Source organism: Dermacentor silvarum, chromosome 7 (genome assembly GCF_013339745.2).
Source record: "Dermacentor silvarum isolate Dsil-2018 chromosome 7, BIME_Dsil_1.4, whole genome shotgun sequence".
Taxonomy (NCBI): Eukaryota; Metazoa; Arthropoda; class Arachnida; order Ixodida; family Ixodidae; genus Dermacentor; species Dermacentor silvarum.
Window position 1 is genome coordinate 55,887,400 of NC_051160.1, and position 16,070 is coordinate 55,903,469.

At 45.9% G+C, this 16,070-nt stretch overlaps 2 long non-coding RNA genes across 2 annotated transcripts in view; both read left to right on the top strand.

The window, feature by feature from the left end:
* LOC119459524 (uncharacterized) overlaps window positions 1-16,070 on the top strand; it is a 160,995-nt gene that overhangs the window by 126,280 nt on the left and 18,645 nt on the right. The gene's annotated exons all lie outside the window — the stretch shown is intronic.
* LOC125946757 (uncharacterized) overlaps window positions 1-16,070 on the top strand; it is a 34,043-nt gene that overhangs the window by 453 nt on the left and 17,520 nt on the right. The window contains exon 2 of the long non-coding RNA XR_007467853.1: window positions 13,407-13,494. This is a non-coding gene — a long non-coding RNA (uncharacterized LOC125946757). The remainder of the gene's footprint in view (window positions 1-13,406; window positions 13,495-16,070) is intronic.

A 16,070-nucleotide genomic window follows, 5' to 3' on the forward strand; every position in this document is an offset into this window, starting at 1 on the left:
TCGCATCGCATTTTTGTTTCGTTGACCTTCAGTGCAACACAGAACGTGGGAAAGCCAGCTTACAATGTCCAAGCTTACAGCGATCTCCTTAAAGTTGGCTTCACTTTTACACAGAAATGCATTGTTGGGAAGACATTTTTCCAGGCCAATATAAGTCTTCTTCTTCTTCTTTCTGGGGTTTTACGTGCCAAAACCAGTTCTGATTATGAGGCACGCCGTAGTGGAGGGCTCCGGATTAATTTTGACCACCTGGGGTTCTTTAACGTGCGCTACAACGCAAGCACACGGGCGTTTATGCATTTTGCTTCCACCGAAATGCGGCCGGCGCGGCCGGGATTCGATCCCGCGATCTGTTGCTCAGCAGCGCAACGCCTTAGCTGACTAAGCCACCCCGGCGGGTAGGCAATATAAGTCGTCTTATATAAAATGTGAACGCCCTAGCACCCTATTCTATTATTTTTTAAATGTTTGCTATTATTTTTTAATTGTTTGTTTTAATTGTTTGCGAATTGAAGCGCGCACGTGTCCAAAACGCGTTAGGCAGGCGAAGTCCCAATTTGACCTGCCGAGGATGCGAGTGCCATCTGGATAGCATTTTCGCAAGTAAATTACTCGAGCGCACCTGGTTGGGATGGTATAAATGCTGGAAAAGGGGTTTGTGCTTGAGTTTCCTCGTAACAGAATTATGTTTTCTGGTACATTCAAATTGCAATCCGACGCCACCACGTCTGTAGGTTGTGGTTGGGTCGTACTTTACCATTTTTCTGACGGATTTTACTGTGAGAAATTTAATTTTTGTTTACCAAACCAAAACGCTGCACCACGTGGAGGGCCTGCGTGGTCGGGGTAGCTCGGGATGATTTTCTCCTTCGCTAACACCTTGCGCCACGCGGAGGGCCTGCGCAGTCAGGATGGTTGGGGACTATTTTTTCCGCTACGGACGCCGACGCCCACGCCGGATTTTCTGCGACATGGGGCCCTTAACGCTATCGCATTAAAACAGGAAAACACCGGTGATAACGACGGTAATGATGGGAACGAAACATAATCACAAGTTCTCTGCTGTGTGGGTATGCGCTTGTCACAGACAAGCATATACTTGGGCTTGTCAATTAGGTTTGTCGAACATGAACTCACAGGAACTCAAGGGTACCTTCTCTCTAAAGAGAACTTCAAACAGAAGAGTTTGTTTGACTGTCAAAATATTTTTAAATGTCAATACCGAATTTGAATGCGAGTCGTTGTGGCGACAGATGTAGCCGCTTGAAACTCCACATCCAGATCGGTGTCTGAAAATTTCACACTGTGATGCCCAGAAGAGCGGCATGACGTTTTTGAAAGAATGAACGTGAAGCTTCTTAACCGAACAAGTTTGCGTATAGCGAGAAATTAGGCACGTGATCCCAAGTGCCCCTAACAACCACGCACTGAAAATAGGCGCAGTTTCTACAAGAAAGCACCGTGTTTAGCATATAATTTCTAAGTGCTAGAGGGTATTATACAAAAGATGGCCGAAGAAAGTCAGACTCTATCCACGCATGGCCTCACGTCCTGTGTGAACGATATTATTTTGCGCGGCCAATAAGCACGGTCCAAGTTACGTGCAAATTTTGAAATTGGAAGCATTGGGCACCACATAACATTTAGAGGGATTTTCACATTGTGTAAAAAACAAGTTCGAATAAACTACTGTATCGATTAGAAAATGTTGGACGTTTTACGAAATACGAACACAACGCATTCAGCTCGTCCGAACAGCGCAAATTAACACACGCGAAATCCGTTGACTCCAAAGCTGGCAAATATATCCAGATGTCCTCCTCCGCCGTATATGCACTCTATACAAGTATACTACAGCCACCCTTCAACACATGTTGTGGGAATCTAAAATATATAAAGATGGAATGACAGTCTCAACGGAAAATCTACGGACGCGGTGGTCGGCCGCGCTGCTCAGCTCAGAACTCCAAGGCCATCTTTGGGTCGTCCAGCGAGCCATGGATGCCATGCGGGAGCAACAGCTCCCAGTGGCCATCTAGGCAGCCCCTGGCCTGGGCCTCCTAATCACCGAATTCTAAATAAAGTTATCTCATTCACTCCTAACTGACGAATCCAGGTAGACACACCGTCATGCTCCGCTCAGTTGGCTGTGCCGAAGCCATGGCAACGTTCTGGCTTCCACTAATGTCATGGCCGTTGTGCGCACCCATACTGGCGTTCCTACTGAGTAGCTGTGGGCGGTGACGCCAAGCCAGAAAGGAAACTATAGAAGGACGCTGTGGGTCAAACGAAACATATGAAATCCTTCCTACGGACGCTGAGCGAAGCCGACGGTCTTTTGTAGCGAGAGCTACATTCGCCGTATTGTCGCCGTTTCGCTGTGGTCGGTGGCCGCATGGCGAGCTCAGTCGTTGCCTAGCAACCGCCGCAGCTGGTAGCGCCGATCGCCACGCCATCTGGCATGGGAGGAGGAGCCGGTGAAACCGCGTTGCAAGAACAGAGGAGGAGCCTCTGTGTTGCATCGTATATATAGAAGGGGCGGCTTGGTGGGATTCGTCGGCAGATATGGAAAGTGAGTCGGAGAGACGGAAAGAAGCCAGGCTTCGTCGTCGGAACGAAACCAAGAGGTGGCAGCGAGCCGAGGATACGGAGGAAGAACGAGCCACACGCCTCGAGAAGCGTCGTAAGTACGAAGCGGACAGGCGACTGGATTCAGATGAGGATAGCACCCGAAACGTGTTCAAGTCACTGGACGACAACCCCTTATCCTCCCGCCTCACCGACCATCGGGCCGGCTTTGTGACAATTGAGAAACAACAAGATGAAGACTTTCAAAATAAATGCGTTACACGTTAAAGATGTCTAGTCTTTAATGTAACCATAACTTAACGAGAGGTAATAACCAAACCTAAACACTCAGACGTAGGAAGCTAAACGATAAAGATGTAACCGTAGAGATAACCAAGCTGAACAATACGATTAACCGTACCTCGCACTACGCACACCCATACATAACTGAGTTAAGCATAAGCCAAAGTTGTTGATGCGAAATCGTCAAATAACTTATTGAGCGAAAAGGCCTCGCATATGTCCTCTGTAGCAGCGAAGCGGCACCTATTGCCAGTGGCTGCGACGCCAACTCAAGAGCGCGGAGTTCCCATTAGCTGTGACGCGACAGCACGAGCGCTCCTCGACGGAGCATAGCAGGCGAATGGGCGAACCTGCTGTCACGTTAGTGCGCCAGATGTTGCGTGAGGGGAGAGCGAGAGAGTATGTGGTTGTGAAGAGGGCATCGCCTTGGCGCCACGTTACCCTCGCTCACGTTCCCGGAAGCCTGCGTTATACGCGCGTTCTTTATCAGCCCAAGCTCTCGTGTGCATTCTGCGCCACGGTAAGGCCAAATCAAAACGCGCCGAGCGTCTCAACGCGCTCGCTTACCCGCGAGGAGTTCATAACTCCTCGGACCGCTCAGGCAGGACCGCTCAGTGGCATTCAGTTGGACATTAATCATTCGCATTCACAACTCATAAGAAGTGTTTAGATGCCCTCGGCTGTTTTTTTACAGCGAAGCTGTGAAGGGCTCACCTTTCGATCGTCGCGTCCGGCAATAGAAAAAGTTGGCCGCATATCAGCTTGCTTCGCTGCAAATGACATCGAAAGACGATAGTCTTCTGCCACCCCTGATAAGTAACACCCTCTCTTGTCCACCCTCCCTCCCCTCACGCTCTTCCCCTCCCCTCTCACTCCTCCCATGATGGATGCAATGGAGATTTTGCTGAATTCAATTCAAATTTACCGCGTTCGCCCTGCTCTCGCGCCATCTGTTGGGACCTTTTATTACCGTTGACTTAAAGCCGGCTGCAGAGCCGCGGCTTCAGTCGGCTTCTTTTAACGCGTAGCGTTTCCTACACCATTTCTAACGCATTCGACGCCATTTCTAACGCATTGATTTTTCATTTACTAACGCAAAAACCAGTACAATATGTATTCCTAATTAAATGAACGCTACGGATTACGGTTATGTGCCTCAAAACTCTGTACTGCTAAATTAGCCATCCTATACTCCGTTTCATACATCAGCCAGGTGCAACGCTGTAAAAGCTGCGCAAGAAGTACGGCCATTAAAATGTATTACTCCGCGCGTTCCGTCTATGCAGCGGTCTATGCTTCGCTGCGCGCCAGCGGCGTTTGCTCGCGCGAGCTTGCACGTGAGGCTGCAGCGACGGGCTGCAAAACGCGCATAGCATGGCATTTTCAGCGCAGCTTAAGAAACTAGGGTCTTTAGAGTTACGTATCTATGTATTTTCTATTAAAGGAACACACCTCCTAATACTTACCTAGTGATGTTGCGCCTCAGATATGCGTAATATTTACTTTGTGATCGATTACGTTCACAAGTATGAACAGCCGTACCAGTTTAAGTAGTGTGGGCGGTAAGCAAGTGGTCCAATTTTGGCCGGGTGGCTGAATCGGGTGACAGACAGACAGACAGACAGACAGACAGACAGACCAAATTTTCAGCGTTTAAGTTCCCCAAGAAAGACTATCGTCTTTAAAAAACTCTAATTGGCCGTATGCTGTATGTGAGAGTGAAAGGCGCGAGGGCGAAGACGCGGGCTTTCATGGGGAGCGAACGCACGGTGGAGCGCAAACGCGATTTATCTGCGAGTTAAAGCGCGCGAGGGCGAGGGACGCGCGCTTTCACGGGGAGTGAACGCGACTTCCCAGTGGCAGGGGAGTAGTGGGCGAGGAGGGTACAGAGGCACCCTATATACATAGGTCGCGTTTGCTCTCCCCCTGAAAGCCCGCGTCTCTCTCCTTCGCGTCATTCACTCTCACAAACAGCATACGGCTAATGAGTTTTTTTTTCTATTGCCGGAGGCGACGATCGAAAGGTAAGCCCTTAACCGCTTCGCTGTAAATAAAAAATTATACCATCTTCCCGTAGGGGAACCCTGAGTAGTATGCGAAGCAGCCATGGGGTCAACTCAAGGTAGTTTTATCAGCTGCATAAACTTGGACATGCAGCAGTACCAGCAACGCGCAGAACTCTTGTCGACGCCGTCGGCGTTTTGCCAGCGTTCGCGCCGAACGCGCGCGGCGTTGGTGACTTGCTGGTGCCTCTGGGGCGCCTATACCGTCGCGTCTCTAACCTAAGCTGGTTCGCATTATCGCGCGTGGAGCCGCAGGTGTTGCCATTCGTTGCGCAATCCGGAGAGGAAGGAGCGTCGGAGAGGAGGAATGCCGAGAGGAGAGGAGATGAGACAAGGAGAGGAGAGGAGGCGGAGGAGGATGCGCATGCGCAGTAGGAGTGTGAACGCCGCACGGCGGAGGGAGAGATGGAGGGAGTGACATAGCCCGGACCATAAGCTGCTTCGCATCTAAGAATATCCGAGGACACCTAAACATTTCTTATGAGCCTGAGGGCAAAAAATAAATGAAAACCACCGCATCAAATATATTTCTCATTCTTTGCTGGTTGAAATAACCAATTACACCATCACATCCTTATGTTCATAATTGGTAATGCATAATACCACCACAGTACAGCTTTGCTGTTCTTCCATCTCCACCACAATGGAAGGGCTGACTTTTTTTCTCTTTCTTTTATGATCTCATCTTATGCAGCATCAAAGTGCGACACTTGCAATGCCGGTAGCGCGCCCCTCATCATAGCAGCGTTCTGAGACGGCTTCAGCGCAACGCCAGACCTTAAATTGTTTTCAATGATTCGCCTTCACGTGAAAGTGATCATTTGTGTTTAATCTGAACAGATACGACAAAAAAATAGAAAAAGGCTCCTGGTGCATCATCGCAATTCAGCCTGTTCAGGTGGATTAATTGAAGAGATGGACATTAGCTCATTACTCATGTTTCATTAACTAATTTTCCGAATTATCATTTTAAGTCGCGTGTCTGGATAGCATAGTTGTAGTGGAGCAGTAATCAGCTCTTATTGATTTATCATAAATCTGATGCTGAGCACTAGTGGCACATTTTTTCCCGTATTGCTCCTAAGCTCCGATCCCAGCCCCCGAGATCGCACTGATGCATCTTGCACCCACCAGAATCGGAGGCCACGCGCCATGCTCCGCCTTGGAAGGAAACGGGGAAATGTCGCCTGGGGGCGCTGTTGAGGCTGTGAGATGAAAGCCCCTGTAAAAAAAAAAGTTTTTTTTTCTAGGGGCTTTAAGTGAGATGGCCTCTTCTGCAAGGAGTGAAGGGGGGCGTGTATTTTGGAAGGGGGGCGTGTTGGGCGTGTATTTTGCCTCCTGGAATGATTTCCTTGCAACGTTTGATTTCTTTCTATCTCCTCTATTACCGAACCCGTTTAAGTATGATTGCTCTACAATAATTCCTGGGCGGCGTTTACAACTTGCAGTGTGTAAGTAAAAGTTACGGGCGAACCTCGAGGAGAAAGCTGTGTCCTAGGTCCCTGTCATTTGTGCTAAATTGCCTGCATGCTAGAACCCCCTCAGTTTAAGCACCCTGTTTCCTAAGCAACACAATCTGTCGAAATGTTGCGCCAACTTTAACTTCACCCTGCTATTCCAGCATTGCGGCTGTAACCTACGCCGGAAGGTATTTCGTTTTTTTTATTGCCATAATTACCAGAGATTGAGGGCGCGTTATATCGAGACACATTTGCATGCAGTGAGTTGACGTAAATATATGTAACCTGGTGCTATAGTGGCTATCGGACCGGGAGGAAGGCTTACGAGTTTCAACCGAGCCGCTTTCTTAAGGGTGCAGAATTCCTAAACGGTCTGTGTATTTCTTAAATGCGCAGCTCTTCAAGGCCCCGGGCTGTCGGTGACGTCCGTCGTGATCACGCTCACAAACACGTGCTCAAAACAGGGTCAAAACAAATGCACAAGTGATCAAAACCAGTTGAAAATGAACTAACTCGATTCCGAATAATCTAAAAGATACGAATGCTCATGAATTGTTCGAATGATTTACAGAAATTCGTTAAAATCGCATCTAACTATTAGCAAAGGCTTTGGCTACATGCGAGTGTTCGTTTGGCTCCATGTGCGTGGCGGTTTCCCGCCAGTTGTGCCTCAGCACGGGTGTCAAAACGGATGACGGATTGCCAAACACAACGTAAACACAGGATAAAACAAGGTAAACACTAGGAAACAATGGCGAATCACTGCTTCACACTTCCCCATGCTTTCACGTTGAGCGAAACTGCATTGCCGCCGAGTTCAAGGCCACTGTTCCGGACCGGTACCCAATATTCTTTATTTAAGTGCTCGTTAGGTAACCTCTGGTGTTTAAAGGTTTGTTCAATTCATAAAAGGTGCATGGCAGCGCAAGCAATAATGTCAGAACGGTGCTGGTTGTGATGCGCCGGGTTGCACACACTGCAAGGTTCAAAGGGGCGCTACGTGGTGGCGGCACTTTGCCTATCACCCCCTGCAATCCAAGATGAAGGGTGCAGGGTTTGCCGCTGTATCTCGGTCTACGTGCAGCCTACGTGCAGCTGTATCTCGGTCTACGTGCAGGGTCGAATTGAATTTAAGGTAAGGCACAGCTTCCTGCTACGGCTTCAATAATAGACAGACCCCACAATTCAAGCAATTAGGTTCACGAAACAATAAATAATATGTTATACGTTGCTATGGGAAAGCATAGCTTCAAAGCGATAGCTTTTCTTTGACTCGTCCTCCTGCTTTGCGGTTTTTGGCCAGAACTGGCCTTCGCGCCATAAAAAACAATAATAAATCAATCACTTTGTGGTTTGCATGTTTCTCTCTCGCCGCTTATGTGACCATGGCACGTGCCACTTTTACACAGAAACATATATAACGTATTTATACTCGTGTAAGATTAACACTTTTGTTGTCGGAATTTTTACCTAGTGCGAGTCTTTGACGAGGCAGGCTTACGGCTATTCACTGAAGCCTCGAAATGCGCTGAGGACTGCTTTGCAAATAAAGCCACTAGGGGCCCACTATGAGCAGATTTTAGTCCGCAACTAATTTTCCGGACACAAACTATTGCCATCCTGTATCCGCTTGCAGGAATTAACCAGCACGAGTGTCTGTACGTAACTCTTCGTGAAACATTTTAAAGCGAAAACTTTACTAACGTAGTCGAGCCGAGTTTCGCCGTCGCCAGAAATCGCGGGCACGTATACATACTATGTAAAATCAATGAATACTTTTGATGACCTGGCTACAAGAACCAGACTGGTCGGACACTAAGCCATACGCGTCAATCAGCCATCGACAGAAAACCGTATGACCGCTTTCGAAGAAATTCCTCTTCCCCAAGGAAGAAGAACTCCTCTGACAGAAATGACAGTAGCTCAGAGTGGAGCCGCTCCAGAATTGGAAACGTAGCGCGGCGGAGATGTCCCGCGGCATCTGCCTCGCGGATGCGACGGAGAGAACGACGTCACTGACGGTATGCCCGCAGTCTGCCGTTGTTGCTTGCGGTTGATGTCTCGAGTTTGCTCGGCGTCGTGGTTAGCAGCGTTAGCCCTCCATTACCGCTTGCGATTTTTTTAAATTAAATTGCTTCAAAATTAAATCTGTCCGTCACGTAAGACAATGAATGGCTCATACTAGAGCACTGCACGGGCTCACACGAAAGCCCGGGCCCGGCCCGGCAGCAGTTTTTTCACGGGTTCGGGCCGGGCTCGGGCTTTCTGGTGGTGTGCATGTAACGTGCAGCGAGTTATTCTCGGGCGTCTCAACTCTGAAAAACATGTATTTTTCGGTCTCGGGCCGGGTTCTGGCCGGTTTCGAGCCGGGCTCGGGCCGGGCTCGGGCCTAAGGTAAAGGGATGGCGGGCCGGGCCTGGCCGAGCGGGTAACGTAGATTATTTCCGGGCCCGGGCCGGGCCCAGGTCTCGCCATAAAAGTTTTGATCGGGCTCGGTCGGGCAGCCCAACGTAAAAACGGGCCCGGGCCGGGCCCGGGCTGAAAAAATCGGCGCATGCAGTGCTCTAGCTCATACTCCCTTAAGCAATGGCTCATACCCCGTAAACGCGGTCTCCCCAATACGACGACAGAAGAGAAGTAAAATTCTACGCTGGAATGATGAGCGGTAACGCAGCCAGCTGCTGAAGAAGACGACGACGCTCGAGCGTATGCTGATGATGATAGTTCTCTGTGGACAGGCGATTTCGCCTAGCCATGTAAAGCTTCGCTTTAAAGCAGCACAGCGCCGTGTTGTCGTTTTTACTTTCTATTCTCCTTGCCTTGTGTTGCCGTGTTTCGAACCTTACGATGAAACTTGTAATTAGCTGAAGTCCTTCTCCAAGCCATGCATGCCACGCGCAAAAAATAAACAAAGCACGCAAGTGTCATACACTGCCACATCCTGAATGTTGGATTGAAGCAGAATCTGAGAAATTGAGGATTCAAAGAAGAGCCATTCTCACAGCACCAGGTGTCAAGGTCTTCCTGCTCACTTCATGTCACTAGCGCTGCTAAATAGGGTTCTTATTCCATTTGTACGCTCACCACGCGATGGATTCCCACTTTACTGCGGGAGTACGAAAAAAGGTGCCGATTGCCCAGTGCAGTGAATTCTCGACCTAGTGAAAATCGAGAAATTCGATGGAGAAATCCGCGCTATGGAGGGTATATACTGGTAATTATGAATGTTGAGCAACACGAGAACAAAACCCGATTTTATTTGACGACCATTCTCATACCGTGCATCATTACAAAACCACGGAAAGCCACCGTGGAGCCGTCAATTGAGGACGCGCGAAGACTAAAACTAGCCCGTAATTTCTGTGCGTTAATGTGGAGTCAGCATTTATTTTGTATGTAGCGAATTCGCTACACTAGGCAGTAAGGCTTTAACATCATCATCATTATCATCAGCCTATATTTATGTCTACTGCAGGACGAAGGCCTCTCCCTGTGATCTCAACTTACCCTTGTCTTGTGCTAGCTGATTCCAACTTGCGCCTGCAAATTTCCTAACTTTATCGACTCACCTAGTTTTCCGCTGTCCTCGACTGCGCTTCCCTTCTCTTGGTATCCATTCTGTAACTGCAATGGTGCACCTGTTATCCATCCTACGCATTACATGGCCCTGCCCAGTTCCATTTTCCCCGCCTAATGTCAGCTAGAATATCGGCTATTCCCGTTTTTTCTCTGATCCACACCGCTCTCTTCCTGTCTCTTAACGTTATAGGCCTAATATTTTTCGCTCCATCGCTCTTTGGGCGGTCCTTAACTTGTTTTCGAGCTTCTTTGTTAACCTCCAAGTTTCTCCCCATATGGTAGCACAGGTAGAAAGTAATGATTGTACACTTTTCTTTCAACGACAGTGGTAAGCTCCCAGTCAGGATTTCGCAATGCCTGCCGTATGCACTCCAACCCAATTTTATTCTTCTGTAAATTTCTTTCTCATGATCAGGGTCCCCTGTGGGTAATTGATCTAGATATATAAACATACTCCTTTACAGACTCTAGAGGCTGACTGGCGATCCTGAATTCTTGTTCCCTTGCCAGGCTATTCAACATTATCTTTCTCTTCTGCATATTCATCTTCAACCCAATTTTTACAATTTCTCGATGAAGGTCCTCAATCATTTGCTGTAATTCGTCTCCATTGTTGCTGAATAGGACAATATCATATGCAAACCGAAGGTTTCTGAGATATTCGCTGTTGATCCTCGCTTCTAAGCCTTCCCAGTCTAAGAGCTTGAATACTTCTTCTAAGCATGCAGTGAATAGCATTGGAGACATTGTGTCTCCTTGCCTGACCCCTTTCTTGATAGGTATCTTTCTACTTTCCTTGTCGAGAACCAAGGTAGCTGTGGAATCCTTGGGCCAAGATATTCACGTATGCCTCCTGTACTCCTTGATTACGCAATGCCTCTATGACTGCTGGTATCTCTACTGAATAAAATGCTTTTTTCATAATCTTAGGAAAGCCATATAGAGAGGTTGATTTTACTCCGCAGATTTCTCTATAACCTGATTGATTACATGGATATGATCCATCGTAGAATATCCCTTCCTGAAACCAGCCTGTTTTCTTGGTTGGCTGAAGTCAAGTGTGGCCCTGATTCTATTGGGAATTATCTTGGTCAATATTTTGTACAATACTGAAAGCAAGCTAATGGGTCTATAATTAAATTCTTTCACGTCTCCCTTCTTATGGAAGAGTATAATATTGGCGTTCTTCCAGCTTTCTGGCACACTTGAAGTCGTGAGGCACTGCGGATAAAGAGCAGCAAGCTTTTCAAGTATGATATCTCCCCCATCAGGCTTTAACATAGCACAAGAAAAAAAAAAGAAGGCGCGGACTCGATTTACAACAGCGCTGGCGCTGTAGTGGCTTTTCATTGTATAAACTCACATATTAACAAGAAGATTTTCATGAATTGATTAGCACCCGCCGCAGTGGCTTGATAACTACTGGCTCGAGGAAGTTAAGCGAATGAAGGAAAAAATAACAATTTGGAAAGGCACTCATCTGTCAATGTTTGCGAAAGCCACTGTATGCAACTTGTTTTTAATAAGCAAGATATGGTACGTCATGCAAGTTTTATACTGTTCTCGTAGAAATGTGCAAAAAATCCACAGAGCTTTTGCTTGAAAGTGATTGTGAAAGTGATTTGGGCATCAGAATGGGAGAGATGTAGCCGTATGAACATGTTTAAGCGAGTCAAAGACGCGGGCCTAGGCCTGTCAAATCTTTTGGTTAAAAAGCTAGTGAACAGGTTTACATTCTTTCGAGACGTGCGCGACCCCTTTCTGCGCACAATGTGTCAGTTGCGACTGAGCAAGCATCTGCCGGCTTATGTGGTAAGCAATTTAAGTATGCCTGGTGCTCTTCGAAGATACCTAAAGAAATTAGTTCACAGTGTCCGTTTTCTGTCCGTGCGTTTTTCTAATGATTACCTTTTTTCGGTGTCACAGAAGAAATTATACAGGGATACACTTGACATTATCATACTGGTTCCTATGTATAGAGCCATAAGCAGTGGAGGACAGGGACATGACGTTTTAAAGCTTGTTCAAAAAATGCAGGTGCAGCCAGGTACAAAATCCTTTTTCTTTAAGTTACATACCGGGACTTTGCCAGTACGGGCCTTTTTACAAGAAAATGGTTTTTATTTACCTTGGGGAGCAAACTGCCTTATATGTAAACAACTGGAAACAATCGATCACGTTGTTTTGCATTGTTGGGAAGGGGTTTATTTTTGGGACGTTCTTCAAAGATACAGAAAGAATTGCCCTTAAATTCATTAGGTATTAGATCTTTAACAAGGCGGACTGCCTTTGGACCTCATTATGCTAATGGGCCTCCACTGTTTATGGCGGGCTCGAATGGCAGGTTTGACCAAAGGCCTGCGCGACAACTTTTCCGGGAGTGTGTTTCCAAATTCATCAATGTAATTAAAGATCAGGAATGTCCATCGGATTGGCTGACGAGGATTGAGTCCCTCGCAACTTTAAAAGAATTTTAAACCTGACATGACAGTGCCAGCCAAAATGTGGCTGACCACACAACGTGGATGCATGCAACTGTGAAAGTTTGCGTATATGAATAATTATGTATTTTGCTTTTTGGCAAAAAATGTTGAAATCGGTGTCGACAAAGTGAAAGTTCCGGCAATAAAGAAAAAAAAAAAAAAGCCGCGGTGGCTTGGTCAGCTAAGGCGTTGCGCTGCTGAGCATGAGGTCGCGGGATCGAATCCGGGCCGCGGCGACCGCATTTCGATGGAGGCGAAATGCAAAAACGACCGTGTGCTTGCGTTGTAGTGCATGTTAAAGAACCTGAGGTGATCAAAATAAATCCAGAGCCCTCCGCTACGGCATGCCTCATAATCAGAACTGGTTTTGGCCCGTAAATCCCCAGAAAGAAAGACGAATTGATTAGCTCTGAGAAATGTTTTACTCTAGTGTCATTTTTTTTCAGCGCCCGTGCAAAGCAAGGATAATATTTTGCTCCTTACCAAAATAAATCAGTTGCAAGTAGAGCATCAGTACTATCGCCGACTTTTGCTGCCTTTCTTGCACCCTTTGAATTATTAATTATAGTCAACCAATTCGCCCAACAACGAGTGTTGTTAACATAGAATTTGAAAGGGTGAAAAGGCAGGGAAATTAACCTGATGAGAATTTCTGGTTTGCAGTCCTGCACTGGTGAAAAGTTAATTTGGGTCGAAGAGGAGGGTTAAATGAGAGTGAGATGAAAACAAGGAAAACGAAGAAAACACATTAAGGACGTTCACATGATAGATGTGAACAAGCCAGTCGATCGAAAAAAAGCGCAGTAAAGCTTTCTCGACCTTTTCTTGTGATGAGCCGCTTATAAAGGCTCTCCTAATTGCTCGTTATCTCCAATTCCTTGCATGTTTGAAACTTACGTTTTAGGATATCTCACTCTTCCGGGCATTCTTGCCCTCTCTTATTTCAACAGGCATCATATTCTAAAGCAAGCATGGCCACATTGAGTCAAGCAAGCGTCATCTTCTTTTTAATGTGTTGCGAATGGCACGTTGTTCAAGGTGAGTGCTATTCTTGTAATAGGGCCAAATATGCATTTTTAGGAGTTTATTTCCGAATAATTCGGCAAATTTAGTGGCACATCACTAAGTAACGTGGGCCCAGGCTTGGCATCACGGGCCCGAGCTGGGCTCGGACTTTATAAAGCGGGCCTGGGCCGGGCTCGGGCCGAAAACTCAGGCCCGTGCACTGCTCTAGCTCGAAGATCAAGTTCGCATCCCGCTTCACTCCAGTATCATCATTTGCCGTCTTCACTGAAACACGCACAGACGTAGAAGGCGTCTTCGAGGACGACCAACATCTACTGCTCGACCGTCAAATTGACGTCGCAAGAGGAATCGCTTGACTGCACGAACAAAAAGCGAAAGTAATGCTGAGAAACTTCAGCCTGGAGCACAAACACCTCAACAAGGGCTCGAAGATCGCCTACACCGTGGAAACTTCGGAAACCAGCAATGTGTTTATCACCTCGGATTCTGTCACATCTACCTGGACGACCATAGTTTGAGAACCAGCCTTCGACAGCTCAAAAGTCTTCTCCGATGATACAAAGAATGGTTTTCGACGTCATCAAGGATTCTACAAGCACTAATTGGTAAGCATCGCATAGTAACCGAAGAATACGCTCGGACACTCCGTCAACGCGCCGTGGTTGCTTAGTGGCTATGGTGTTGGGCTGCTAAGCACGAGATCGCGGCATTTTTTTTTTGAGGAGGAAACACTTTATTAAAGACCCGAAATGAATGCGCAAAACACTGTTTGGACCGATAGCTTAATAGCTAGTAGCCGGTCCAATATTGACTTTGCATACAGGTTATGTACAAGGAGAAAAACAAGCAACGCTCACATGTAACATGTCCTTGAAATGTAAGCATAAAGTGTTACTTAAAAACACACTATACCAAATTCTAACAACCACATATTCATACTTATGCAATTGAACAATTTTCTGAAGGAAACAAACATTTCACAACCCAAATCAAAGGGAAAAAACAAAGAAAAAGAAAAATACAAAAAAGAAAGAACAATCACGCAGCAGTAACAAGACATTTCACCGTTCTGTTTTATTAGATAAGTAATACAGTTTGCAACTCATCTCAAAAGCTCTAGCTACTTTTATTTCTATTGGTAGCTCATTCCAAACTTTGGCGCCGGCAAACTGAATTAGCCGTTCACCGTACAAGTTACTACATTTTGGTAGGTTAAAATTGAGATTAAAAGTATGCCTAGTATCACGGTTTGCGCAAAAGAAAATGCTCTACGGTAATGGAGATTTAGTTTGAATAAGGTTCTTTATCGTGATGCAGATCTTATAACTTCGCAATGACATAAAAGATAAAATACGAAGCTCTTCAAAAAAATTTGTGCTTGATAGGCAGAATGCGCTGGAGCTAATAATCCGTAATGCCCGTTTTTGAAGACGCAGTAAAGGTGATAAGTATGTCACATATGTAAGTCCCCAAGATTCAATGCAATAGCTAATGTGAGAGTGACAGAACGAAAAGTATAGAGATCTAAGCACGGAAGATGGAAAATACTGCTTGGCTTTTATCAGAGTGTAGCACCCGAACGCTAATTTCTTACATACATTGTTGACGTGGTCCTTCCAATGTAAATGATTATCGAAAAGAACCCCTAAGAATTTAAACGAGAATACTTGCTCAATTAAAGTGGCGTCTAACGAGAGAGAAATTAAACTGTAGTCTAGTGTCTTTGGTCTAGAATGAAAAATTACATATTTTGTTTTTGCTACATTCAGCGTCAATTGATTACCTGAAAACTAGGAAGACAGAGCTGACAGTTCCACCATTACACGGTTCTGCAGCGTTATAAGGGATTTACCAGTAAATGTAAGTGCCGTGTCATCTGCATACATCAGAATTTCTGAGAAGTGCAGTGCCTGAGGAAGATCATTTATGTAAAGAGAAAATAATAAAGGACCCAGAACGGATCGCTGTGGGACGCCGCATGATATATATTTAACTTCAGATATGAAATCATTAATTACCACATATTGTTTACGAAATGATAAATAACTGGAAAAAAATTTGAGTACGTTATTAGTAAAGCCATAGCCTTCTAATTTGCGCAATAGTATAGTGTGGCAAACTGTGTCGAATGCCTTCTTGATGTCTAAAAACAGCACAACTGCAATTTCATCTTGGTGCATGGCAGAATAAATGTGCTGTGAAAGGCTTAATACGGCTGTAGATGTTGATTTGTTTGAAACAAATCCATGTTGTTGTGGAACTATAATATTATTCTCGGTAATAAATTCCTTTAATTGTTGCGCAACTAATTTTTCAAAAAGGGTGTTAATGACACTTAAAACTGATATCGGCCTATAACTACATGGTGTGTTCTGATCTCCAGATTTATATATGGGAACGACTTTAGCAATTTTTAGTATGTCTGGGTAGCAACTATTCTCTAGTGAATGATTAAAGAGGTGGCATAAATGTGGGCATAGAGTATTGATATTTTCCGTAAGCACTCTTGTCTGGATAGAATCATGGCCGGCTGCTTTATTAACCGACATCTTACTGACAACCGATTTAATCTCATCGATCGTAATGAC